The sequence below is a fragment of the Medicago truncatula genome, chromosome 2 (genome assembly GCF_003473485.1).
Source record: "Medicago truncatula cultivar Jemalong A17 chromosome 2, MtrunA17r5.0-ANR, whole genome shotgun sequence".
Taxonomy (NCBI): domain Eukaryota; kingdom Viridiplantae; phylum Streptophyta; class Magnoliopsida; order Fabales; family Fabaceae; genus Medicago; species Medicago truncatula.
This window is the reverse complement of record NC_053043.1, coordinates 30,691,398-30,709,640: the sequence shown is the minus strand read 5'-3', so window position 1 is coordinate 30,709,640 and position 18,243 is coordinate 30,691,398. Positions and strand designations below refer to the sequence as shown.

Here is an 18,243-nt window from a genome sequence, read left to right as displayed (position 1 = left end):
AGCGTTGTAATTGTATATATGCATTTCTAATTTATTTTTCAAAAAAGACGTCAAACTACGCTAATTAATTAACTAATAGAGTGTTAGGTAGCGTAAATTAACGGAAAAAATGAAATACAATCGAAGTTTATTTTTCAAAAACGACGTAAAATTACGCTAATTAACAAAAAGAACACGAAATTTTGGCAAAAAGAGGTGCAACACAAGGACTTCCCAGGAGGTCACCCATCCTAGTACTACTCTCGCCCAAGCACGCTTAACTGCGGAGTTCTGATGGGATCCGGTGCATTAGTGCTGGTATGATCGCACCTGAGAGTAAAGCGTTGTAATTGTATATATGCATTTCTAATTTATTTTTCAAAAAAGACGTCAAACTACGCTAATTAATTAACTAATAGAGTGTTAGGTAGCGTAAATTAACGGAAAAAATGAAATACAATCGAAGTTTATTTTTCAAAAACGACGTAAAATTACGCTAATTAACAAAAAGAACACGAAATTTTGGCAAAAAGAGGTGCAACACAAGGACTTCCCAGGAGGTCACCCATCCTAGTACTACTCTCGCCCAAGCACGCTTAACTGCGGAGTTCTGATGGGATCCGGTGCATTAGTGCTGGTATGATCGCACCTGAGAGTAAAGCGTTGTAATTGTATATATGCATTTCTAATTTATTTTTCAAAAAAGACGTCAAACTACGCTAATTAATTAACTAATAGAGTGTTAGGTAGCGTAAATTAACGGAAAAAATGAAATACAATCGAAGTTTATTTTTCAAAAACGACGTAAAATTACGCTAATTAACAAAAAGAACACGAAATTTTGGCAAAAAGAGGTGCAACACAAGGACTTCCCAGGAGGTCACCCATCCTAGTACTACTCTCGCCCAAGCACGCTTAACTGCGGAGTTCTGATGGGATCCGGTGCATTAGTGCTGGTATGATCGCACCTGAGAGTAAAGCGTTGTAATTGTATATATGCATTTCTAATTTATTTTTCAAAAAAGACGTCAAACTACGCTAATTAATTAACTAATAGAGTGTTAGGTAGCGTAAATTAACGGAAAAAATGAAATACAATCGAAGTTTATTTTTCAAAAACGACGTAAAATTACGCTAATTAACAAAAAGAACACGAAATTTTGGCAAAAAGAGGTGCAACACAAGGACTTCCCAGGAGGTCACCCATCCTAGTACTACTCTCGCCCAAGCACGCTTAACTGCGGAGTTCTGATGGGATCCGGTGCATTAGTGCTGGTATGATCGCACCTGAGAGTAAAGCGTTGTAATTGTATATATGCATTTCTAATTTATTTTTCAAAAAAGACGTCAAACTACGCTAATTAATTAACTAATAGAGTGTTAGGTAGCGTAAATTAACGGAAAAAATGAAATACAATCGAAGTTTATTTTTCAAAAACGACGTAAAATTACGCTAATTAACAAAAAGAACACGAAATTTTGGCAAAAAGAGGTGCAACACAAGGACTTCCCAGGAGGTCACCCATCCTAGTACTACTCTCGCCCAAGCACGCTTAACTGCGGAGTTCTGATGGGATCCGGTGCATTAGTGCTGGTATGATCGCACCTGAGAGTAAAGCGTTGTAATTGTATATATGCATTTCTAATTTATTTTTCAAAAAAGACGTCAAACTACGCTAATTAATTAACTAATAGAGTGTTAGGTAGCGTAAATTAACGGAAAAAATGAAATACAATCGAAGTTTATTTTTCAAAAACGACGTAAAATTACGCTAATTAACAAAAAGAACACGAAATTTTGGCAAAAAGAGGTGCAACACAAGGACTTCCCAGGAGGTCACCCATCCTAGTACTACTCTCGCCCAAGCACGCTTAACTGCGGAGTTCTGATGGGATCCGGTGCATTAGTGCTGGTATGATCGCACCTGAGAGTAAAGCGTTGTAATTGTATATATGCATTTCTAATTTATTTTTCAAAAAAGACGTCAAACTACGCTAATTAATTAACTAATAGAGTGTTAGGTAGCGTAAATTAACGGAAAAAATGAAATACAATCGAAGTTTATTTTTCAAAAACGACGTAAAATTACGCTAATTAACAAAAAGAACACGAAATTTTGGCAAAAAGAGGTGCAACACAAGGACTTCCCAGGAGGTCACCCATCCTAGTACTACTCTCGCCCAAGCACGCTTAACTGCGGAGTTCTGATGGGATCCGGTGCATTAGTGCTGGTATGATCGCACCTGAGAGTAAAGCGTTGTAATTGTATATATGCATTTCTAATTTATTTTTCAAAAAAGACGTCAAACTACGCTAATTAATTAACTAATAGAGTGTTAGGTAGCGTAAATTAACGGAAAAAATGAAATACAATCGAAGTTTATTTTTCAAAAACGACGTAAAATTACGCTAATTAACAAAAAGAACACGAAATTTTGGCAAAAAGAGGTGCAACACAAGGACTTCCCAGGAGGTCACCCATCCTAGTACTACTCTCGCCCAAGCACGCTTAACTGCGGAGTTCTGATGGGATCCGGTGCATTAGTGCTGGTATGATCGCACCTGAGAGTAAAGCGTTGTAATTGTATATATGCATTTCTAATTTATTTTTCAAAAAAGACGTCAAACTACGCTAATTAATTAACTAATAGAGTGTTAGGTAGCGTAAATTAACGGAAAAAATGAAATACAATCGAAGTTTATTTTTCAAAAACGACGTAAAATTACGCTAATTAACAAAAAGAACACGAAATTTTGGCAAAAAGAGGTGCAACACAAGGACTTCCCAGGAGGTCACCCATCCTAGTACTACTCTCGCCCAAGCACGCTTAACTGCGGAGTTCTGATGGGATCCGGTGCATTAGTGCTGGTATGATCGCACCTGAGAGTAAAGCGTTGTAATTGTATATATGCATTTCTAATTTATTTTTCAAAAAAGACGTCAAACTACGCTAATTAATTAACTAATAGAGTGTTAGGTAGCGTAAATTAACGGAAAAAATGAAATACAATCGAAGTTTATTTTTCAAAAACGACGTAAAATTACGCTAATTAACAAAAAGAACACGAAATTTTGGCAAAAAGAGGTGCAACACAAGGACTTCCCAGGAGGTCACCCATCCTAGTACTACTCTCGCCCAAGCACGCTTAACTGCGGAGTTCTGATGGGATCCGGTGCATTAGTGCTGGTATGATCGCACCTGAGAGTAAAGCGTTGTAATTGTATATATGCATTTCTAATTTATTTTTCAAAAAAGACGTCAAACTACGCTAATTAATTAACTAATAGAGTGTTAGGTAGCGTAAATTAACGGAAAAAATGAAATACAATCGAAGTTTATTTTTCAAAAACGACGTAAAATTACGCTAATTAACAAAAAGAACACGAAATTTTGGCAAAAAGAGGTGCAACACAAGGACTTCCCAGGAGGTCACCCATCCTAGTACTACTCTCGCCCAAGCACGCTTAACTGCGGAGTTCTGATGGGATCCGGTGCATTAGTGCTGGTATGATCGCACCTGAGAGTAAAGCGTTGTAATTGTATATATGCATTTCTAATTTATTTTTCAAAAAAGACGTCAAACTACGCTAATTAATTAACTAATAGAGTGTTAGGTAGCGTAAATTAACGGAAAAAATGAAATACAATCGAAGTTTATTTTTCAAAAACGACGTAAAATTACGCTAATTAACAAAAAGAACACGAAATTTTGGCAAAAAGAGGTGCAACACAAGGACTTCCCAGGAGGTCACCCATCCTAGTACTACTCTCGCCCAAGCACGCTTAACTGCGGAGTTCTGATGGGATCCGGTGCATTAGTGCTGGTATGATCGCACCTGAGAGTAAAGCGTTGTAATTGTATATATGCATTTCTAATTTATTTTTCAAAAAAGACGTCAAACTACGCTAATTAATTAACTAATAGAGTGTTAGGTAGCGTAAATTAACGGAAAAAATGAAATACAATCGAAGTTTATTTTTCAAAAACGACGTAAAATTACGCTAATTAACAAAAAGAACACGAAATTTTGGCAAAAAGAGGTGCAACACAAGGACTTCCCAGGAGGTCACCCATCCTAGTACTACTCTCGCCCAAGCACGCTTAACTGCGGAGTTCTGATGGGATCCGGTGCATTAGTGCTGGTATGATCGCACCTGAGAGTAAAGCGTTGTAATTGTATATATGCATTTCTAATTTATTTTTCAAAAAAGACGTCAAACTACGCTAATTAATTAACTAATAGAGTGTTAGGTAGCGTAAATTAACGGAAAAAATGAAATACAATCGAAGTTTATTTTTCAAAAACGACGTAAAATTACGCTAATTAACAAAAAGAACACGAAATTTTGGCAAAAAGAGGTGCAACACAAGGACTTCCCAGGAGGTCACCCATCCTAGTACTACTCTCGCCCAAGCACGCTTAACTGCGGAGTTCTGATGGGATCCGGTGCATTAGTGCTGGTATGATCGCACCTGAGAGTAAAGCGTTGTAATTGTATATATGCATTTCTAATTTATTTTTCAAAAAAGACGTCAAACTACGCTAATTAATTAACTAATAGAGTGTTAGGTAGCGTAAATTAACGGAAAAAATGAAATACAATCGAAGTTTATTTTTCAAAAACGACGTAAAATTACGCTAATTAACAAAAAGAACACGAAATTTTGGCAAAAAGAGGTGCAACACAAGGACTTCCCAGGAGGTCACCCATCCTAGTACTACTCTCGCCCAAGCACGCTTAACTGCGGAGTTCTGATGGGATCCGGTGCATTAGTGCTGGTATGATCGCACCTGAGAGTAAAGCGTTGTAATTGTATATATGCATTTCTAATTTATTTTTCAAAAAAGACGTCAAACTACGCTAATTAATTAACTAATAGAGTGTTAGGTAGCGTAAATTAACGGAAAAAATGAAATACAATCGAAGTTTATTTTTCAAAAACGACGTAAAATTACGCTAATTAACAAAAAGAACACGAAATTTTGGCAAAAAGAGGTGCAACACAAGGACTTCCCAGGAGGTCACCCATCTAGTACTACTCTCGCCCAAGCACGCTTAACTGCGGAGTTCTGATGGGATCCGGTGCATTAGTGCTGGTATGATCGCACCTGAGAGTAAAGCGTTGTAATTGTATATATGCATTTCTAATTTATTTTTCAAAAAAGACGTCAAACTACGCTAATTAATTAACTAATAGAGTGTTAGGTAGCGTAAATTAACGGAAAAAATGAAATACAATCGAAGTTTATTTTTCAAAAACGACGTAAAATTACGCTAATTAACAAAAAGAACACGAAATTTTGGCAAAAAGAGGTGCAACACAAGGACTTCCCAGGAGGTCACCCATCCTAGTACTACTCTCGCCCAAGCACGCTTAACTGCGGAGTTCTGATGGGATCCGGTGCATTAGTGCTGGTATGATCGCACCTGAGAGTAAAGCGTTGTAATTGTATATATGCATTTCTAATTTATTTTTCAAAAAAGACGTCAAACTACGCTAATTAATTAACTAATAGAGTGTTAGGTAGCGTAAATTAACGGAAAAAATGAAATACAATCGAAGTTTATTTTTCAAAAACGACGTAAAATTACGCTAATTAACAAAAAGAACACGAAATTTTGGCAAAAGAGGTGCAACACAAGGACTTCCCAGGAGGTCACCCATCCTAGTACTACTCTCGCCCAAGCACGCTTAACTGCGGAGTTCTGATGGGATCCGGTGCATTAGTGCTGGTATGATCGCACCTGAGAGTAAAGCGTTGTAATTGTATATATGCATTTCTAATTTATTTTTCAAAAAAGACGTCAAACTACGCTAATTAATTAACTAATAGAGTGTTAGGTAGCGTAAATTAACGGAAAAAATGAAATACAATCGAAGTTTATTTTTCAAAAACGACGTAAAATTACGCTAATTAACAAAAGAACACGAAATTTTGGCAAAAAGAGGTGCAACACAAGGACTTCCCAGGAGGTCACCCATCCTAGTACTACTCTCGCCCAAGCACGCTTAACTGCGGAGTTCTGATGGGATCCGGTGCATTAGTGCTGGTATGATCGCACCTGAGAGTAAAGCGTTGTAATTGTATATATGCATTTCTAATTTATTTTTCAAAAAAGACGTCAAACTACGCTAATTAATTAACTAATAGAGTGTTAGGTAGCGTAAATTAACGGAAAAAATGAAATACAATCGAAGTTTATTTTTCAAAAACGACGTAAAATTACGCTAATTAACAAAAAGAACACGAAATTTTGGCAAAAAGAGGTGCAACACAAGGACTTCCCAGGAGGTCACCCATCCTAGTACTACTCTCGCCCAAGCACGCTTAACTGCGGAGTTCTGATGGGATCCGGTGCATTAGTGCTGGTATGATCGCACCTGAGAGTAAAGCGTTGTAATTGTATATATGCATTTCTAATTTATTTTTCAAAAAAGACGTCAAACTACGCTAATTAATTAACTAATAGAGTGTTAGGTAGCGTAAATTAACGGAAAAAATGAAATACAATCGAAGTTTATTTTTCAAAAACGACGTAAAATTACGCTAATTAACAAAAAGAACACGAAATTTTGGCAAAAAGAGGTGCAACACAAGGACTTCCCAGGAGGTCACCCATCCTAGTACTACTCTCGCCCAAGCACGCTTAACTGCGGAGTTCTGATGGGATCCGGTGCATTAGTGCTGGTATGATCGCACCTGAGAGTAAAGCGTTGTAATTGTATATATGCATTTCTAATTTATTTTTCAAAAAAGACGTCAAACTACGCTAATTAATTAACTAATAGAGTGTTAGGTAGCGTAAATTAACGGAAAAAATGAAATACAATCGAAGTTTATTTTTCAAAAACGACGTAAAATTACGCTAATTAACAAAAAGAACACGAAATTTTGGCAAAAAGAGGTGCAACACAAGGACTTCCCAGGAGGTCACCCATCCTAGTACTACTCTCGCCCAAGCACGCTTAACTGCGGAGTTCTGATGGGATCCGGTGCATTAGTGCTGGTATGATCGCACCTGAGAGTAAAGCGTTGTAATTGTATATATGCATTTCTAATTTATTTTTCAAAAAAGACGTCAAACTACGCTAATTAATTAACTAATAGAGTGTTAGGTAGCGTAAATTAACGGAAAAAATGAAATACAATCGAAGTTTATTTTTCAAAAACGACGTAAAATTACGCTAATTAACAAAAAGAACACGAAATTTTGGCAAAAAGAGGTGCAACACAAGGACTTCCCAGGAGGTCACCCATCCTAGTACTACTCTCGCCCAAGCACGCTTAACTGCGGAGTTCTGATGGGATCCGGTGCATTAGTGCTGGTATGATCGCACCTGAGAGTAAAGCGTTGTAATTGTATATATGCATTTCTAATTTATTTTTCAAAAAAGACGTCAAACTACGCTAATTAATTAACTAATAGAGTGTTAGGTAGCGTAAATTAACGGAAAAAATGAAATACAATCGAAGTTTATTTTTCAAAAACGACGTAAAATTACGCTAATTAACAAAAAGAACACGAAATTTTGGCAAAAAGAGGTGCAACACAAGGACTTCCCAGGAGGTCACCCATCCTAGTACTACTCTCGCCCAAGCACGCTTAACTGCGGAGTTCTGATGGGATCCGGTGCATTAGTGCTGGTATGATCGCACCTGAGAGTAAAGCGTTGTAATTGTATATATGCATTTCTAATTTATTTTTCAAAAAAGACGTCAAACTACGCTAATTAATTAACTAATAGAGTGTTAGGTAGCGTAAATTAACGGAAAAAATGAAATACAATCGAAGTTTATTTTTCAAAAACGACGTAAAATTACGCTAATTAACAAAAAGAACACGAAATTTTGGCAAAAAGAGGTGCAACACAAGGACTTCCCAGGAGGTCACCCATCCTAGTACTACTCTCGCCCAAGCACGCTTAACTGCGGAGTTCTGATGGGATCCGGTGCATTAGTGCTGGTATGATCGCACCTGAGAGTAAAGCGTTGTAATTGTATATATGCATTTCTAATTTATTTTTCAAAAAAGACGTCAAACTACGCTAATTAATTAACTAATAGAGTGTTAGGTAGCGTAAATTAACGGAAAAAATGAAATACAATCGAAGTTTATTTTTCAAAAACGACGTAAAATTACGCTAATTAACAAAAAGAACACGAAATTTTGGCAAAAAGAGGTGCAACACAAGGACTTCCCAGGAGGTCACCCATCCTAGTACTACTCTCGCCCAAGCACGCTTAACTGCGGAGTTCTGATGGGATCCGGTGCATTAGTGCTGGTATGATCGCACCTGAGAGTAAAGCGTTGTAATTGTATATATGCATTTCTAATTTATTTTTCAAAAAAGACGTCAAACTACGCTAATTAATTAACTAATAGAGTGTTAGGTAGCGTAAATTAACGGAAAAAATGAAATACAATCGAAGTTTATTTTTCAAAAACGACGTAAAATTACGCTAATTAACAAAAAGAACACGAAATTTTGGCAAAAAGAGGTGCAACACAAGGACTTCCCAGGAGGTCACCCATCCTAGTACTACTCTCGCCCAAGCACGCTTAACTGCGGAGTTCTGATGGGATCCGGTGCATTAGTGCTGGTATGATCGCACCTGAGAGTAAAGCGTTGTAATTGTATATATGCATTTCTAATTTATTTTTCAAAAAAGACGTCAAACTACGCTAATTAATTAACTAATAGAGTGTTAGGTAGCGTAAATTAACGGAAAAAATGAAATACAATCGAAGTTTATTTTTCAAAAACGACGTAAAATTACGCTAATTAACAAAAAGAACACGAAATTTTGGCAAAAAGAGGTGCAACACAAGGACTTCCCAGGAGGTCACCCATCCTAGTACTACTCTCGCCCAAGCACGCTTAACTGCGGAGTTCTGATGGGATCCGGTGCATTAGTGCTGGTATGATCGCACCTGAGAGTAAAGCGTTGTAATTGTATATATGCATTTCTAATTTATTTTTCAAAAAAGACGTCAAACTACGCTAATTAATTAACTAATAGAGTGTTAGGTAGCGTAAATTAACGGAAAAAATGAAATACAATCGAAGTTTATTTTTCAAAAACGACGTAAAATTACGCTAATTAACAAAAAGAACACGAAATTTTGGCAAAAAGAGGTGCAACACAAGGACTTCCCAGGAGGTCACCCATCCTAGTACTACTCTCGCCCAAGCACGCTTAACTGCGGAGTTCTGATGGGATCCGGTGCATTAGTGCTGGTATGATCGCACCTGAGAGTAAAGCGTTGTAATTGTATATATGCATTTCTAATTTATTTTTCAAAAAAGACGTCAAACTACGCTAATTAATTAACTAATAGAGTGTTAGGTAGCGTAAATTAACGGAAAAAATGAAATACAATCGAAGTTTATTTTTCAAAAACGACGTAAAATTACGCTAATTAACAAAAAGAACACGAAATTTTGGCAAAAAGAGGTGCAACACAAGGACTTCCCAGGAGGTCACCCATCCTAGTACTACTCTCGCCCAAGCACGCTTAACTGCGGAGTTCTGATGGGATCCGGTGCATTAGTGCTGGTATGATCGCACCTGAGAGTAAAGCGTTGTAATTGTATATATGCATTTCTAATTTATTTTTCAAAAAAGACGTCAAACTACGCTAATTAATTAACTAATAGAGTGTTAGGTAGCGTAAATTAACGGAAAAAATGAAATACAATCGAAGTTTATTTTTCAAAAACGACGTAAAATTACGCTAATTAACAAAAAGAACACGAAATTTTGGCAAAAAGAGGTGCAACACAAGGACTTCCCAGGAGGTCACCCATCCTAGTACTACTCTCGCCCAAGCACGCTTAACTGCGGAGTTCTGATGGGATCCGGTGCATTAGTGCTGGTATGATCGCACCTGAGAGTAAAGCGTTGTAATTGTATATATGCATTTCTAATTTATTTTTCAAAAAAGACGTCAAACTACGCTAATTAATTAACTAATAGAGTGTTAGGTAGCGTAAATTAACGGAAAAAATGAAATACAATCGAAGTTTATTTTTCAAAAACGACGTAAAATTACGCTAATTAACAAAAAGAACACGAAATTTTGGCAAAAAGAGGTGCAACACAAGGACTTCCCAGGAGGTCACCCATCCTAGTACTACTCTCGCCCAAGCACGCTTAACTGCGGAGTTCTGATGGGATCCGGTGCATTAGTGCTGGTATGATCGCACCTGAGAGTAAAGCGTTGTAATTGTATATATGCATTTCTAATTTATTTTTCAAAAAAGACGTCAAACTACGCTAATTAATTAACTAATAGAGTGTTAGGTAGCGTAAATTAACGGAAAAAATGAAATACAATCGAAGTTTATTTTTCAAAAACGACGTAAAATTACGCTAATTAACAAAAAGAACACGAAATTTTGGCAAAAAGAGGTGCAACACAAGGACTTCCCAGGAGGTCACCCATCCTAGTACTACTCTCGCCCAAGCACGCTTAACTGCGGAGTTCTGATGGGATCCGGTGCATTAGTGCTGGTATGATCGCACCTGAGAGTAAAGCGTTGTAATTGTATATATGCATTTCTAATTTATTTTTCAAAAAAGACGTCAAACTACGCTAATTAATTAACTAATAGAGTGTTAGGTAGCGTAAATTAACGGAAAAAATGAAATACAATCGAAGTTTATTTTTCAAAAACGACGTAAAATTACGCTAATTAACAAAAAGAACACGAAATTTTGGCAAAAAGAGGTGCAACACAAGGACTTCCCAGGAGGTCACCCATCCTAGTACTACTCTCGCCCAAGCACGCTTAACTGCGGAGTTCTGATGGGATCCGGTGCATTAGTGCTGGTATGATCGCACCTGAGAGTAAAGCGTTGTAATTGTATATATGCATTTCTAATTTATTTTTCAAAAAAGACGTCAAACTACGCTAATTAATTAACTAATAGAGTGTTAGGTAGCGTAAATTAACGGAAAAAATGAAATACAATCGAAGTTTATTTTTCAAAAACGACGTAAAATTACGCTAATTAACAAAAAGAACACGAAATTTTGGCAAAAAGAGGTGCAACACAAGGACTTCCCAGGAGGTCACCCATCCTAGTACTACTCTCGCCCAAGCACGCTTAACTGCGGAGTTCTGATGGGATCCGGTGCATTAGTGCTGGTATGATCGCACCTGAGAGTAAAGCGTTGTAATTGTATATATGCATTTCTAATTTATTTTTCAAAAAAGACGTCAAACTACGCTAATTAATTAACTAATAGAGTGTTAGGTAGCGTAAATTAACGGAAAAAATGAAATACAATCGAAGTTTATTTTTCAAAAACGACGTAAAATTACGCTAATTAACAAAAAGAACACGAAATTTTGGCAAAAAGAGGTGCAACACAAGGACTTCCCAGGAGGTCACCCATCCTAGTACTACTCTCGCCCAAGCACGCTTAACTGCGGAGTTCTGATGGGATCCGGTGCATTAGTGCTGGTATGATCGCACCTGAGAGTAAAGCGTTGTAATTGTATATATGCATTTCTAATTTATTTTTCAAAAAAGACGTCAAACTACGCTAATTAATTAACTAATAGAGTGTTAGGTAGCGTAAATTAACGGAAAAAATGAAATACAATCGAAGTTTATTTTTCAAAAACGACGTAAAATTACGCTAATTAACAAAAAGAACACGAAATTTTGGCAAAAAGAGGTGCAACACAAGGACTTCCCAGGAGGTCACCCATCCTAGTACTACTCTCGCCCAAGCACGCTTAACTGCGGAGTTCTGATGGGATCCGGTGCATTAGTGCTGGTATGATCGCACCTGAGAGTAAAGCGTTGTAATTGTATATATGCATTTCTAATTTATTTTTCAAAAAAGACGTCAAACTACGCTAATTAATTAACTAATAGAGTGTTAGGTAGCGTAAATTAACGGAAAAAATGAAATACAATCGAAGTTTATTTTTCAAAAACGACGTAAAATTACGCTAATTAACAAAAAGAACACGAAATTTTGGCAAAAAGAGGTGCAACACAAGGACTTCCCAGGAGGTCACCCATCCTAGTACTACTCTCGCCCAAGCACGCTTAACTGCGGAGTTCTGATGGGATCCGGTGCATTAGTGCTGGTATGATCGCACCTGAGAGTAAAGCGTTGTAATTGTATATATGCATTTCTAATTTATTTTTCAAAAAAGACGTCAAACTACGCTAATTAATTAACTAATAGAGTGTTAGGTAGCGTAAATTAACGGAAAAAATGAAATACAATCGAAGTTTATTTTTCAAAAACGACGTAAAATTACGCTAATTAACAAAAAGAACACGAAATTTTGGCAAAAAGAGGTGCAACACAAGGACTTCCCAGGAGGTCACCCATCCTAGTACTACTCTCGCCCAAGCACGCTTAACTGCGGAGTTCTGATGGGATCCGGTGCATTAGTGCTGGTATGATCGCACCTGAGAGTAAAGCGTTGTAATTGTATATATGCATTTCTAATTTATTTTTCAAAAAAGACGTCAAACTACGCTAATTAATTAACTAATAGAGTGTTAGGTAGCGTAAATTAACGGAAAAAATGAAATACAATCGAAGTTTATTTTTCAAAAACGACGTAAAATTACGCTAATTAACAAAAAGAACACGAAATTTTGGCAAAAAGAGGTGCAACACAAGGACTTCCCAGGAGGTCACCCATCCTAGTACTACTCTCGCCCAAGCACGCTTAACTGCGGAGTTCTGATGGGATCCGGTGCATTAGTGCTGGTATGATCGCACCTGAGAGTAAAGCGTTGTAATTGTATATATGCATTTCTAATTTATTTTTCAAAAAAGACGTCAAACTACGCTAATTAATTAACTAATAGAGTGTTAGGTAGCGTAAATTAACGGAAAAAATGAAATACAATCGAAGTTTATTTTTCAAAAACGACGTAAAATTACGCTAATTAACAAAAAGAACACGAAATTTTGGCAAAAAGAGGTGCAACACAAGGACTTCCCAGGAGGTCACCCATCCTAGTACTACTCTCGCCCAAGCACGCTTAACTGCGGAGTTCTGATGGGATCCGGTGCATTAGTGCTGGTATGATCGCACCTGAGAGTAAAGCGTTGTAATTGTATATATGCATTTCTAATTTATTTTTCAAAAAAGACGTCAAACTACGCTAATTAATTAACTAATAGAGTGTTAGGTAGCGTAAATTAACGGAAAAAATGAAATACAATCGAAGTTTATTTTTCAAAAACGACGTAAAATTACGCTAATTAACAAAAAGAACACGAAATTTTGGCAAAAAGAGGTGCAACACAAGGACTTCCCAGGAGGTCACCCATCCTAGTACTACTCTCGCCCAAGCACGCTTAACTGCGGAGTTCTGATGGGATCCGGTGCATTAGTGCTGGTATGATCGCACCTGAGAGTAAAGCGTTGTAATTGTATATATGCATTTCTAATTTATTTTTCAAAAAAGACGTCAAACTACGCTAATTAATTAACTAATAGAGTGTTAGGTAGCGTAAATTAACGGAAAAAATGAAATACAATCGAAGTTTATTTTTCAAAAACGACGTAAAATTACGCTAATTAACAAAAGAACACGAAATTTTGGCAAAAAGAGGTGCAACACAAGGACTTCCCAGGAGGTCACCCATCCTAGTACTACTCTCGCCCAAGCACGCTTAACTGCGGAGTTCTGATGGGATCCGGTGCATTAGTGCTGGTATGATCGCACCTGAGAGTAAAGCGTTGTAATTGTATATATGCATTTCTAATTTATTTTTCAAAAAAGACGTCAAACTACGCTAATTAATTAACTAATAGAGTGTTAGGTAGCGTAAATTAACGGAAAAAATGAAATACAATCGAAGTTTATTTTTCAAAAACGACGTAAAATTACGCTAATTAACAAAAAGAACACGAAATTTTGGCAAAAAGAGGTGCAACACAAGGACTTCCCAGGAGGTCACCCATCCTAGTACTACTCTCGCCCAAGCACGCTTAACTGCGGAGTTCTGATGGGATCCGGTGCATTAGTGCTGGTATGATCGCACCTGAGAGTAAAGCGTTGTAATTGTATATATGCATTTCTAATTTATTTTTCAAAAAAGACGTCAAACTACGCTAATTAATTAACTAATAGAGTGTTAGGTAGCGTAAATTAACGGAAAAAATGAAATACAATCGAAGTTTATTTTTCAAAAACGACGTAAAATTACGCTAATTAACAAAAAGAACACGAAATTTTGGCAAAAAGAGGTGCAACACAAGGACTTCCCAGGAGGTCACCCATCCTAGTACTACTCTCGCCCAAGCACGCTTAACTGCGGAGTTCTGATGGGATCCGGTGCATTAGTGCTGGTATGATCGCACCTGAGAGTAAAGCGTTGTAATTGTATATATGCATTTCTAATTTATTTTTCAAAAAAGACGTCAAACTACGCTAATTAATTAACTAATAGAGTGTTAGGTAGCGTAAATTAACGGAAAAAATGAAATACAATCGAAGTTTATTTTTCAAAAACGACGTAAAATTACGCTAATTAACAAAAAGAACACGAAATTTTGGCAAAAAGAGGTGCAACACAAGGACTTCCCAGGAGGTCACCCATCCTAGTACTACTCTCGCCCAAGCACGCTTAACTGCGGAGTTCTGATGGGATCCGGTGCATTAGTGCTGGTATGATCGCACCTGAGAGTAAAGCGTTGTAATTGTATATATGCATTTCTAATTTATTTTTCAAAAAAGACGTCAAACTACGCTAATTAATTAACTAATAGAGTGTTAGGTAGCGTAAATTAACGGAAAAATGAAATACAATCGAAGTTTATTTTTCAAAAACGACGTAAAATTACGCTAATTAACAAAAAGAACACGAAATTTTGGCAAAAAGAGGTGCAACACAAGGACTTCCCAGGAGGTCACCCATCCTAGTACTACTCTCGCCCAAGCACGCTTAACTGCGGAGTTCTGATGGGATCCGGTGCATTAGTGCTGGTATGATCGCACCTGAGAGTAAAGCGTTGTAATTGTATATATGCATTTCTAATTTATTTTTCAAAAAAGACGTCAAACTACGCTAATTAATTAACTAATAGAGTGTTAGGTAGCGTAAATTAACGGAAAAAATGAAATACAATCGAAGTTTATTTTTCAAAAACGACGTAAAATTACGCTAATTAACAAAAAGAACACGAAATTTTGGCAAAAAGAGGTGCAACACAAGGACTTCCCAGGAGGTCACCCATCCTAGTACTACTCTCGCCCAAGCACGCTTAACTGCGGAGTTCTGATGGGATCCGGTGCATTAGTGCTGGTATGATCGCACCTGAGAGTAAAGCGTTGTAATTGTATATATGCATTTCTAATTTATTTTTCAAAAAAGACGTCAAACTACGCTAATTAATTAACTAATAGAGTGTTAGGTAGCGTAAATTAACGGAAAAAATGAAATACAATCGAAGTTATTTTTCAAAAACGACGTAAAATTACGCTAATTAACAAAAAGAACACGAAATTTTGGCAAAAAGAGGTGCAACACAAGGACTTCCCAGGAGGTCACCCATCCTAGTACTACTCTCGCCCAAGCACGCTTAACTGCGGAGTTCTGATGGGATCCGGTGCATTAGTGCTGGTATGATCGCACCTGAGAGTAAAGCGTTGTAATTGTATATATGCATTTCTAATTTATTTTTCAAAAAAGACGTCAAACTACGCTAATTAATTAACTAATAGAGTGTTAGGTAGCGTAAATTAACGGAAAAAATGAAATACAATCGAAGTTTATTTTTCAAAAACGACGTAAAATTACGCTAATTAACAAAAAGAACACGAAATTTTGGCAAAAAGAGGTGCAACACAAGGACTTCCCAGGAGGTCACCCATCCTAGTACTACTCTCGCCCAAGCACGCTTAACTGCGGAGTTCTGATGGGATCCGGTGCATTAGTGCTGGTATGATCGCACCTGAGAGTAAAGCGTTGTAATTGTATATATGCATTTCTAATTTATTTTTCAAAAAAGACGTCAAACTACGCTAATTAATTAACTAATAGAGTGTTAGGTAGCGTAAATTAACGGAAAAAATGAAATACAATCGAAGTTTATTTTTCAAAAACGACGTAAAATTACGCTAATTAACAAAAAGAACACGAAATTTTGGCAAAAAGAGGTGCAACACAAGGACTTCCCAGGAGGTCACCCATCCTAGTACTACTCTCGCCCAAGCACGCTTAACTGCGGAGTTCTGATGGGATCCGGTGCATTAGTGCTGGTATGATCGCACCTGAGAGTAAAGCGTTGTAATTGTATATATGCATTTCTAATTTATTTTTCAAAAAAGACGTCAAACTACGCTAATTAATTAACTAATAGAGTGTTAGGTAGCGTAAATTAACGGAAAAAATGAAATACAATCGAAGTTTATTTTTCAAAAACGACGTAAAATTACGCTAATTAACAAAAAGAACACGAAATTTTGGCAAAAAGAGGTGCAACACAAGGACTTCCCAGGAGGTCACCCATCCTAGTACTACTCTCGCCCAAGCACGCTTAACTGCGGAGTTCTGATGGGATCCGGTGCATTAGTGCTGGTATGATCGCACCTGAGAGTAAAGCGTTGTAATTGTATATATGCATTTCTAATTTATTTTTCAAAAAAGACGTCAAACTACGCTAATTAATTAACTAATAGAGTGTTAGGTAGCGTAAATTAACGGAAAAAATGAAATACAATCGAAGTTTATTTTTCAAAAACGACGTAAAATTACGCTAATTAACAAAAAGAACACGAAATTTTGGCAAAAAGAGGTGCAACACAAGGACTTCCCAGGAGGTCACCCATCCTAGTACTACTCTCGCCCAAGCACGCTTAACTGCGGAGTTCTGATGGGATCCGGTGCATTAGTGCTGGTATGATCGCACCTGAGAGTAAAGCGTTGTAATTGTATATATGCATTTCTAATTTATTTTTCAAAAAAGACGTCAAACTACGCTAATTAATTAACTAATAGAGTGTTAGGTAGCGTAAATTAACGGAAAAAATGAAATACAATCGAAGTTTATTTTTCAAAAACGACGTAAAATTACGCTAATTAACAAAAAGAACACGAAATTTTGGCAAAAAGAGGTGCAACACAAGGACTTCCCAGGAGGTCACCCATCCTAGTACTACTCTCGCCCAAGCACGCTTAACTGCGGAGTTCTGATGGGATCCGGTGCATTAGTGCTGGTATGATCGCACCTGAGAGTAAAGCGTTGTAATTGTATATATGCATTTCTAATTTATTTTTCAAAAAAGACGTCAAACTACGCTAATTAATTAACTAATAGAGTGTTAGGTAGCGTAAATTAACGGAAAAAATGAAATACAATCGAAGTTTATTTTTCAAAAACGACGTAAAATTACGCTAATTAACAAAAAGAACACGAAATTTTGGCAAAAAGAGGTGCAACACAAGGACTTCCCAGGAGGTCACCCATCCTAGTACTACTCTCGCCCAAGCACGCTTAACTGCGGAGTTCTGATGGGATCCGGTGCATTAGTGCTGGTATGATCGCACCTGAGAGTAAAGCGTTGTAATTGTATATATGCATTTCTAATTTATTTTTCAAAAAAGACGTCAAACTACGCTAATTAATTAACTAATAGAGTGTTAGGTAGCGTAAATTAACGGAAAAAATGAAATACAATCGAAGTTTATTTTTCAAAAACGACGTAAAATTACGCTAATTAACAAAAAGAACACGAAATTTTGGCAAAAAGAGGTGCAACACAAGGACTTCCCAGGAGGTCACCCATCCTAGTACTACTCTCGCCCAAGCACGCTTAACTGCGGAGTTCTGATGGGATCCGGTGCATTAGTGCTGGTATGATCGCACCTGAGAGTAAAGCGTTGTAATTGTATATATGCATTTCTAATTTATTTTTCAAAAAAGACGTCAAACTACGCTAATTAATTAACTAATAGAGTGTTAGGTAGCGTAAATTAACGGAAAAAATGAAATACAATCGAAGTTTATTTTTCAAAAACGACGTAAAATTACGCTAATTAACAAAAAGAACACGAAATTTTGGCAAAAAGAGGTGCAACACAAGGACTTCCCAGGAGGTCACCCATCCTAGTACTACTCTCGCCCAAGCACGCTTAACTGCGGAGTTCTGATGGGATCCGGTGCATTAGTGCTGGTATGATCGCACCTGAGAGTAAAGCGTTGTAATTGTATATATGCATTTCTAATTTATTTTTCAAAAAAGACGTCAAACTACGCTAATT

General features: G+C 37.0%; 57 non-coding genes across 57 annotated transcripts; all 57 read right to left on the bottom strand.

The window, feature by feature from the left end:
- Positions 1 to 192: 192 nt before the first annotated feature.
- On the bottom strand, positions 193 to 311 carry LOC120578785 (5S ribosomal RNA). Its single transcript, XR_005644596.1, has one exon. It is a non-coding gene; the product is annotated as a 5S ribosomal RNA (ribosomal RNA).
- A 200-nt stretch (positions 312 to 511) lies between these two features.
- LOC120578779 (5S ribosomal RNA) lies at positions 512 to 630 on the bottom strand. Its single transcript, XR_005644590.1, has one exon. It is a non-coding gene; the product is annotated as a 5S ribosomal RNA (ribosomal RNA).
- A 200-nt stretch (positions 631 to 830) lies between these two features.
- On the bottom strand, positions 831 to 949 carry LOC120578772 (5S ribosomal RNA). Its single transcript, XR_005644583.1, has one exon. It is a non-coding gene; the product is annotated as a 5S ribosomal RNA (ribosomal RNA).
- A 200-nt stretch (positions 950 to 1,149) lies between these two features.
- Positions 1,150 to 1,268, bottom strand: LOC120578762 (5S ribosomal RNA). The gene has a single exon (XR_005644573.1). It is a non-coding gene; the product is annotated as a 5S ribosomal RNA (ribosomal RNA).
- A 200-nt stretch (positions 1,269 to 1,468) lies between these two features.
- Positions 1,469 to 1,587, bottom strand: LOC120578752 (5S ribosomal RNA). Its single transcript, XR_005644563.1, has one exon. It is a non-coding gene; the product is annotated as a 5S ribosomal RNA (ribosomal RNA).
- Positions 1,588 to 1,787: 200 nt separating this feature from the next.
- LOC120578742 (5S ribosomal RNA) lies at positions 1,788 to 1,906 on the bottom strand. Its single transcript, XR_005644553.1, has one exon. It is a non-coding gene; the product is annotated as a 5S ribosomal RNA (ribosomal RNA).
- Positions 1,907 to 2,106: 200 nt separating this feature from the next.
- On the bottom strand, positions 2,107 to 2,225 carry LOC120578735 (5S ribosomal RNA). Its single transcript, XR_005644546.1, has one exon. It is a non-coding gene; the product is annotated as a 5S ribosomal RNA (ribosomal RNA).
- Positions 2,226 to 2,425: 200 nt separating this feature from the next.
- On the bottom strand, positions 2,426 to 2,544 carry LOC120578734 (5S ribosomal RNA). The gene has a single exon (XR_005644545.1). It is a non-coding gene; the product is annotated as a 5S ribosomal RNA (ribosomal RNA).
- A 200-nt stretch (positions 2,545 to 2,744) lies between these two features.
- Positions 2,745 to 2,863, bottom strand: LOC120578733 (5S ribosomal RNA). Its single transcript, XR_005644544.1, has one exon. It is a non-coding gene; the product is annotated as a 5S ribosomal RNA (ribosomal RNA).
- Positions 2,864 to 3,063: 200 nt separating this feature from the next.
- LOC120578732 (5S ribosomal RNA) lies at positions 3,064 to 3,182 on the bottom strand. The gene has a single exon (XR_005644543.1). It is a non-coding gene; the product is annotated as a 5S ribosomal RNA (ribosomal RNA).
- Positions 3,183 to 3,382: 200 nt separating this feature from the next.
- LOC120578727 (5S ribosomal RNA) lies at positions 3,383 to 3,501 on the bottom strand. The gene has a single exon (XR_005644541.1). It is a non-coding gene; the product is annotated as a 5S ribosomal RNA (ribosomal RNA).
- Positions 3,502 to 3,701: 200 nt separating this feature from the next.
- On the bottom strand, positions 3,702 to 3,820 carry LOC120578716 (5S ribosomal RNA). The gene has a single exon (XR_005644530.1). It is a non-coding gene; the product is annotated as a 5S ribosomal RNA (ribosomal RNA).
- Positions 3,821 to 4,020: 200 nt separating this feature from the next.
- LOC120578704 (5S ribosomal RNA) lies at positions 4,021 to 4,139 on the bottom strand. The gene has a single exon (XR_005644518.1). It is a non-coding gene; the product is annotated as a 5S ribosomal RNA (ribosomal RNA).
- A 200-nt stretch (positions 4,140 to 4,339) lies between these two features.
- On the bottom strand, positions 4,340 to 4,458 carry LOC120578693 (5S ribosomal RNA). Its single transcript, XR_005644507.1, has one exon. It is a non-coding gene; the product is annotated as a 5S ribosomal RNA (ribosomal RNA).
- Positions 4,459 to 4,658: 200 nt separating this feature from the next.
- On the bottom strand, positions 4,659 to 4,777 carry LOC120578682 (5S ribosomal RNA). Its single transcript, XR_005644496.1, has one exon. It is a non-coding gene; the product is annotated as a 5S ribosomal RNA (ribosomal RNA).
- A 200-nt stretch (positions 4,778 to 4,977) lies between these two features.
- On the bottom strand, positions 4,978 to 5,095 carry LOC120578666 (5S ribosomal RNA). The gene has a single exon (XR_005644480.1). It is a non-coding gene; the product is annotated as a 5S ribosomal RNA (ribosomal RNA).
- Positions 5,096 to 5,295: 200 nt separating this feature from the next.
- Positions 5,296 to 5,414, bottom strand: LOC120578672 (5S ribosomal RNA). Its single transcript, XR_005644486.1, has one exon. It is a non-coding gene; the product is annotated as a 5S ribosomal RNA (ribosomal RNA).
- A 199-nt stretch (positions 5,415 to 5,613) lies between these two features.
- On the bottom strand, positions 5,614 to 5,732 carry LOC120578661 (5S ribosomal RNA). The gene has a single exon (XR_005644475.1). It is a non-coding gene; the product is annotated as a 5S ribosomal RNA (ribosomal RNA).
- Positions 5,733 to 5,931: 199 nt separating this feature from the next.
- Positions 5,932 to 6,050, bottom strand: LOC120578650 (5S ribosomal RNA). Its single transcript, XR_005644464.1, has one exon. It is a non-coding gene; the product is annotated as a 5S ribosomal RNA (ribosomal RNA).
- A 200-nt stretch (positions 6,051 to 6,250) lies between these two features.
- Positions 6,251 to 6,369, bottom strand: LOC120578639 (5S ribosomal RNA). Its single transcript, XR_005644453.1, has one exon. It is a non-coding gene; the product is annotated as a 5S ribosomal RNA (ribosomal RNA).
- Positions 6,370 to 6,569: 200 nt separating this feature from the next.
- Positions 6,570 to 6,688, bottom strand: LOC120578628 (5S ribosomal RNA). The gene has a single exon (XR_005644442.1). It is a non-coding gene; the product is annotated as a 5S ribosomal RNA (ribosomal RNA).
- Positions 6,689 to 6,888: 200 nt separating this feature from the next.
- Positions 6,889 to 7,007, bottom strand: LOC120578616 (5S ribosomal RNA). Its single transcript, XR_005644431.1, has one exon. It is a non-coding gene; the product is annotated as a 5S ribosomal RNA (ribosomal RNA).
- A 200-nt stretch (positions 7,008 to 7,207) lies between these two features.
- On the bottom strand, positions 7,208 to 7,326 carry LOC120578605 (5S ribosomal RNA). The gene has a single exon (XR_005644420.1). It is a non-coding gene; the product is annotated as a 5S ribosomal RNA (ribosomal RNA).
- A 200-nt stretch (positions 7,327 to 7,526) lies between these two features.
- On the bottom strand, positions 7,527 to 7,645 carry LOC120578593 (5S ribosomal RNA). Its single transcript, XR_005644408.1, has one exon. It is a non-coding gene; the product is annotated as a 5S ribosomal RNA (ribosomal RNA).
- Positions 7,646 to 7,845: 200 nt separating this feature from the next.
- LOC120578582 (5S ribosomal RNA) lies at positions 7,846 to 7,964 on the bottom strand. Its single transcript, XR_005644397.1, has one exon. It is a non-coding gene; the product is annotated as a 5S ribosomal RNA (ribosomal RNA).
- Positions 7,965 to 8,164: 200 nt separating this feature from the next.
- LOC120578571 (5S ribosomal RNA) lies at positions 8,165 to 8,283 on the bottom strand. Its single transcript, XR_005644386.1, has one exon. It is a non-coding gene; the product is annotated as a 5S ribosomal RNA (ribosomal RNA).
- A 200-nt stretch (positions 8,284 to 8,483) lies between these two features.
- LOC120578560 (5S ribosomal RNA) lies at positions 8,484 to 8,602 on the bottom strand. Its single transcript, XR_005644375.1, has one exon. It is a non-coding gene; the product is annotated as a 5S ribosomal RNA (ribosomal RNA).
- A 200-nt stretch (positions 8,603 to 8,802) lies between these two features.
- On the bottom strand, positions 8,803 to 8,921 carry LOC120578549 (5S ribosomal RNA). The gene has a single exon (XR_005644364.1). It is a non-coding gene; the product is annotated as a 5S ribosomal RNA (ribosomal RNA).
- Positions 8,922 to 9,121: 200 nt separating this feature from the next.
- LOC120578538 (5S ribosomal RNA) lies at positions 9,122 to 9,240 on the bottom strand. The gene has a single exon (XR_005644353.1). It is a non-coding gene; the product is annotated as a 5S ribosomal RNA (ribosomal RNA).
- Positions 9,241 to 9,440: 200 nt separating this feature from the next.
- Positions 9,441 to 9,559, bottom strand: LOC120578527 (5S ribosomal RNA). The gene has a single exon (XR_005644342.1). It is a non-coding gene; the product is annotated as a 5S ribosomal RNA (ribosomal RNA).
- A 200-nt stretch (positions 9,560 to 9,759) lies between these two features.
- LOC120578516 (5S ribosomal RNA) lies at positions 9,760 to 9,878 on the bottom strand. Its single transcript, XR_005644331.1, has one exon. It is a non-coding gene; the product is annotated as a 5S ribosomal RNA (ribosomal RNA).
- A 200-nt stretch (positions 9,879 to 10,078) lies between these two features.
- Positions 10,079 to 10,197, bottom strand: LOC120578505 (5S ribosomal RNA). Its single transcript, XR_005644320.1, has one exon. It is a non-coding gene; the product is annotated as a 5S ribosomal RNA (ribosomal RNA).
- Positions 10,198 to 10,397: 200 nt separating this feature from the next.
- LOC120578494 (5S ribosomal RNA) lies at positions 10,398 to 10,516 on the bottom strand. Its single transcript, XR_005644309.1, has one exon. It is a non-coding gene; the product is annotated as a 5S ribosomal RNA (ribosomal RNA).
- A 200-nt stretch (positions 10,517 to 10,716) lies between these two features.
- On the bottom strand, positions 10,717 to 10,835 carry LOC120578482 (5S ribosomal RNA). The gene has a single exon (XR_005644297.1). It is a non-coding gene; the product is annotated as a 5S ribosomal RNA (ribosomal RNA).
- A 200-nt stretch (positions 10,836 to 11,035) lies between these two features.
- On the bottom strand, positions 11,036 to 11,154 carry LOC120578471 (5S ribosomal RNA). Its single transcript, XR_005644286.1, has one exon. It is a non-coding gene; the product is annotated as a 5S ribosomal RNA (ribosomal RNA).
- A 200-nt stretch (positions 11,155 to 11,354) lies between these two features.
- On the bottom strand, positions 11,355 to 11,473 carry LOC120578460 (5S ribosomal RNA). Its single transcript, XR_005644275.1, has one exon. It is a non-coding gene; the product is annotated as a 5S ribosomal RNA (ribosomal RNA).
- Positions 11,474 to 11,673: 200 nt separating this feature from the next.
- Positions 11,674 to 11,792, bottom strand: LOC120578449 (5S ribosomal RNA). The gene has a single exon (XR_005644264.1). It is a non-coding gene; the product is annotated as a 5S ribosomal RNA (ribosomal RNA).
- A 200-nt stretch (positions 11,793 to 11,992) lies between these two features.
- LOC120578438 (5S ribosomal RNA) lies at positions 11,993 to 12,111 on the bottom strand. Its single transcript, XR_005644253.1, has one exon. It is a non-coding gene; the product is annotated as a 5S ribosomal RNA (ribosomal RNA).
- Positions 12,112 to 12,311: 200 nt separating this feature from the next.
- Positions 12,312 to 12,430, bottom strand: LOC120579280 (5S ribosomal RNA). The gene has a single exon (XR_005645083.1). It is a non-coding gene; the product is annotated as a 5S ribosomal RNA (ribosomal RNA).
- Positions 12,431 to 12,630: 200 nt separating this feature from the next.
- Positions 12,631 to 12,749, bottom strand: LOC120579269 (5S ribosomal RNA). Its single transcript, XR_005645072.1, has one exon. It is a non-coding gene; the product is annotated as a 5S ribosomal RNA (ribosomal RNA).
- Positions 12,750 to 12,949: 200 nt separating this feature from the next.
- LOC120579258 (5S ribosomal RNA) lies at positions 12,950 to 13,068 on the bottom strand. Its single transcript, XR_005645061.1, has one exon. It is a non-coding gene; the product is annotated as a 5S ribosomal RNA (ribosomal RNA).
- A 200-nt stretch (positions 13,069 to 13,268) lies between these two features.
- On the bottom strand, positions 13,269 to 13,387 carry LOC120579247 (5S ribosomal RNA). The gene has a single exon (XR_005645050.1). It is a non-coding gene; the product is annotated as a 5S ribosomal RNA (ribosomal RNA).
- A 199-nt stretch (positions 13,388 to 13,586) lies between these two features.
- LOC120579236 (5S ribosomal RNA) lies at positions 13,587 to 13,705 on the bottom strand. The gene has a single exon (XR_005645039.1). It is a non-coding gene; the product is annotated as a 5S ribosomal RNA (ribosomal RNA).
- Positions 13,706 to 13,905: 200 nt separating this feature from the next.
- LOC120579224 (5S ribosomal RNA) lies at positions 13,906 to 14,024 on the bottom strand. The gene has a single exon (XR_005645027.1). It is a non-coding gene; the product is annotated as a 5S ribosomal RNA (ribosomal RNA).
- Positions 14,025 to 14,224: 200 nt separating this feature from the next.
- Positions 14,225 to 14,343, bottom strand: LOC120579213 (5S ribosomal RNA). The gene has a single exon (XR_005645016.1). It is a non-coding gene; the product is annotated as a 5S ribosomal RNA (ribosomal RNA).
- A 200-nt stretch (positions 14,344 to 14,543) lies between these two features.
- On the bottom strand, positions 14,544 to 14,662 carry LOC120579202 (5S ribosomal RNA). The gene has a single exon (XR_005645005.1). It is a non-coding gene; the product is annotated as a 5S ribosomal RNA (ribosomal RNA).
- Positions 14,663 to 14,861: 199 nt separating this feature from the next.
- LOC120579191 (5S ribosomal RNA) lies at positions 14,862 to 14,980 on the bottom strand. The gene has a single exon (XR_005644994.1). It is a non-coding gene; the product is annotated as a 5S ribosomal RNA (ribosomal RNA).
- Positions 14,981 to 15,180: 200 nt separating this feature from the next.
- On the bottom strand, positions 15,181 to 15,299 carry LOC120579180 (5S ribosomal RNA). Its single transcript, XR_005644983.1, has one exon. It is a non-coding gene; the product is annotated as a 5S ribosomal RNA (ribosomal RNA).
- A 199-nt stretch (positions 15,300 to 15,498) lies between these two features.
- LOC120579169 (5S ribosomal RNA) lies at positions 15,499 to 15,617 on the bottom strand. Its single transcript, XR_005644972.1, has one exon. It is a non-coding gene; the product is annotated as a 5S ribosomal RNA (ribosomal RNA).
- Positions 15,618 to 15,817: 200 nt separating this feature from the next.
- LOC120579158 (5S ribosomal RNA) lies at positions 15,818 to 15,936 on the bottom strand. The gene has a single exon (XR_005644961.1). It is a non-coding gene; the product is annotated as a 5S ribosomal RNA (ribosomal RNA).
- A 200-nt stretch (positions 15,937 to 16,136) lies between these two features.
- LOC120579147 (5S ribosomal RNA) lies at positions 16,137 to 16,255 on the bottom strand. The gene has a single exon (XR_005644950.1). It is a non-coding gene; the product is annotated as a 5S ribosomal RNA (ribosomal RNA).
- Positions 16,256 to 16,455: 200 nt separating this feature from the next.
- Positions 16,456 to 16,574, bottom strand: LOC120579136 (5S ribosomal RNA). Its single transcript, XR_005644939.1, has one exon. It is a non-coding gene; the product is annotated as a 5S ribosomal RNA (ribosomal RNA).
- A 200-nt stretch (positions 16,575 to 16,774) lies between these two features.
- On the bottom strand, positions 16,775 to 16,893 carry LOC120579125 (5S ribosomal RNA). Its single transcript, XR_005644928.1, has one exon. It is a non-coding gene; the product is annotated as a 5S ribosomal RNA (ribosomal RNA).
- A 200-nt stretch (positions 16,894 to 17,093) lies between these two features.
- Positions 17,094 to 17,212, bottom strand: LOC120579113 (5S ribosomal RNA). Its single transcript, XR_005644916.1, has one exon. It is a non-coding gene; the product is annotated as a 5S ribosomal RNA (ribosomal RNA).
- A 200-nt stretch (positions 17,213 to 17,412) lies between these two features.
- LOC120579101 (5S ribosomal RNA) lies at positions 17,413 to 17,531 on the bottom strand. Its single transcript, XR_005644905.1, has one exon. It is a non-coding gene; the product is annotated as a 5S ribosomal RNA (ribosomal RNA).
- A 200-nt stretch (positions 17,532 to 17,731) lies between these two features.
- On the bottom strand, positions 17,732 to 17,850 carry LOC120579090 (5S ribosomal RNA). Its single transcript, XR_005644894.1, has one exon. It is a non-coding gene; the product is annotated as a 5S ribosomal RNA (ribosomal RNA).
- Positions 17,851 to 18,050: 200 nt separating this feature from the next.
- LOC120579079 (5S ribosomal RNA) lies at positions 18,051 to 18,169 on the bottom strand. The gene has a single exon (XR_005644883.1). It is a non-coding gene; the product is annotated as a 5S ribosomal RNA (ribosomal RNA).
- Positions 18,170 to 18,243: the final 74 nt, after the last annotated feature.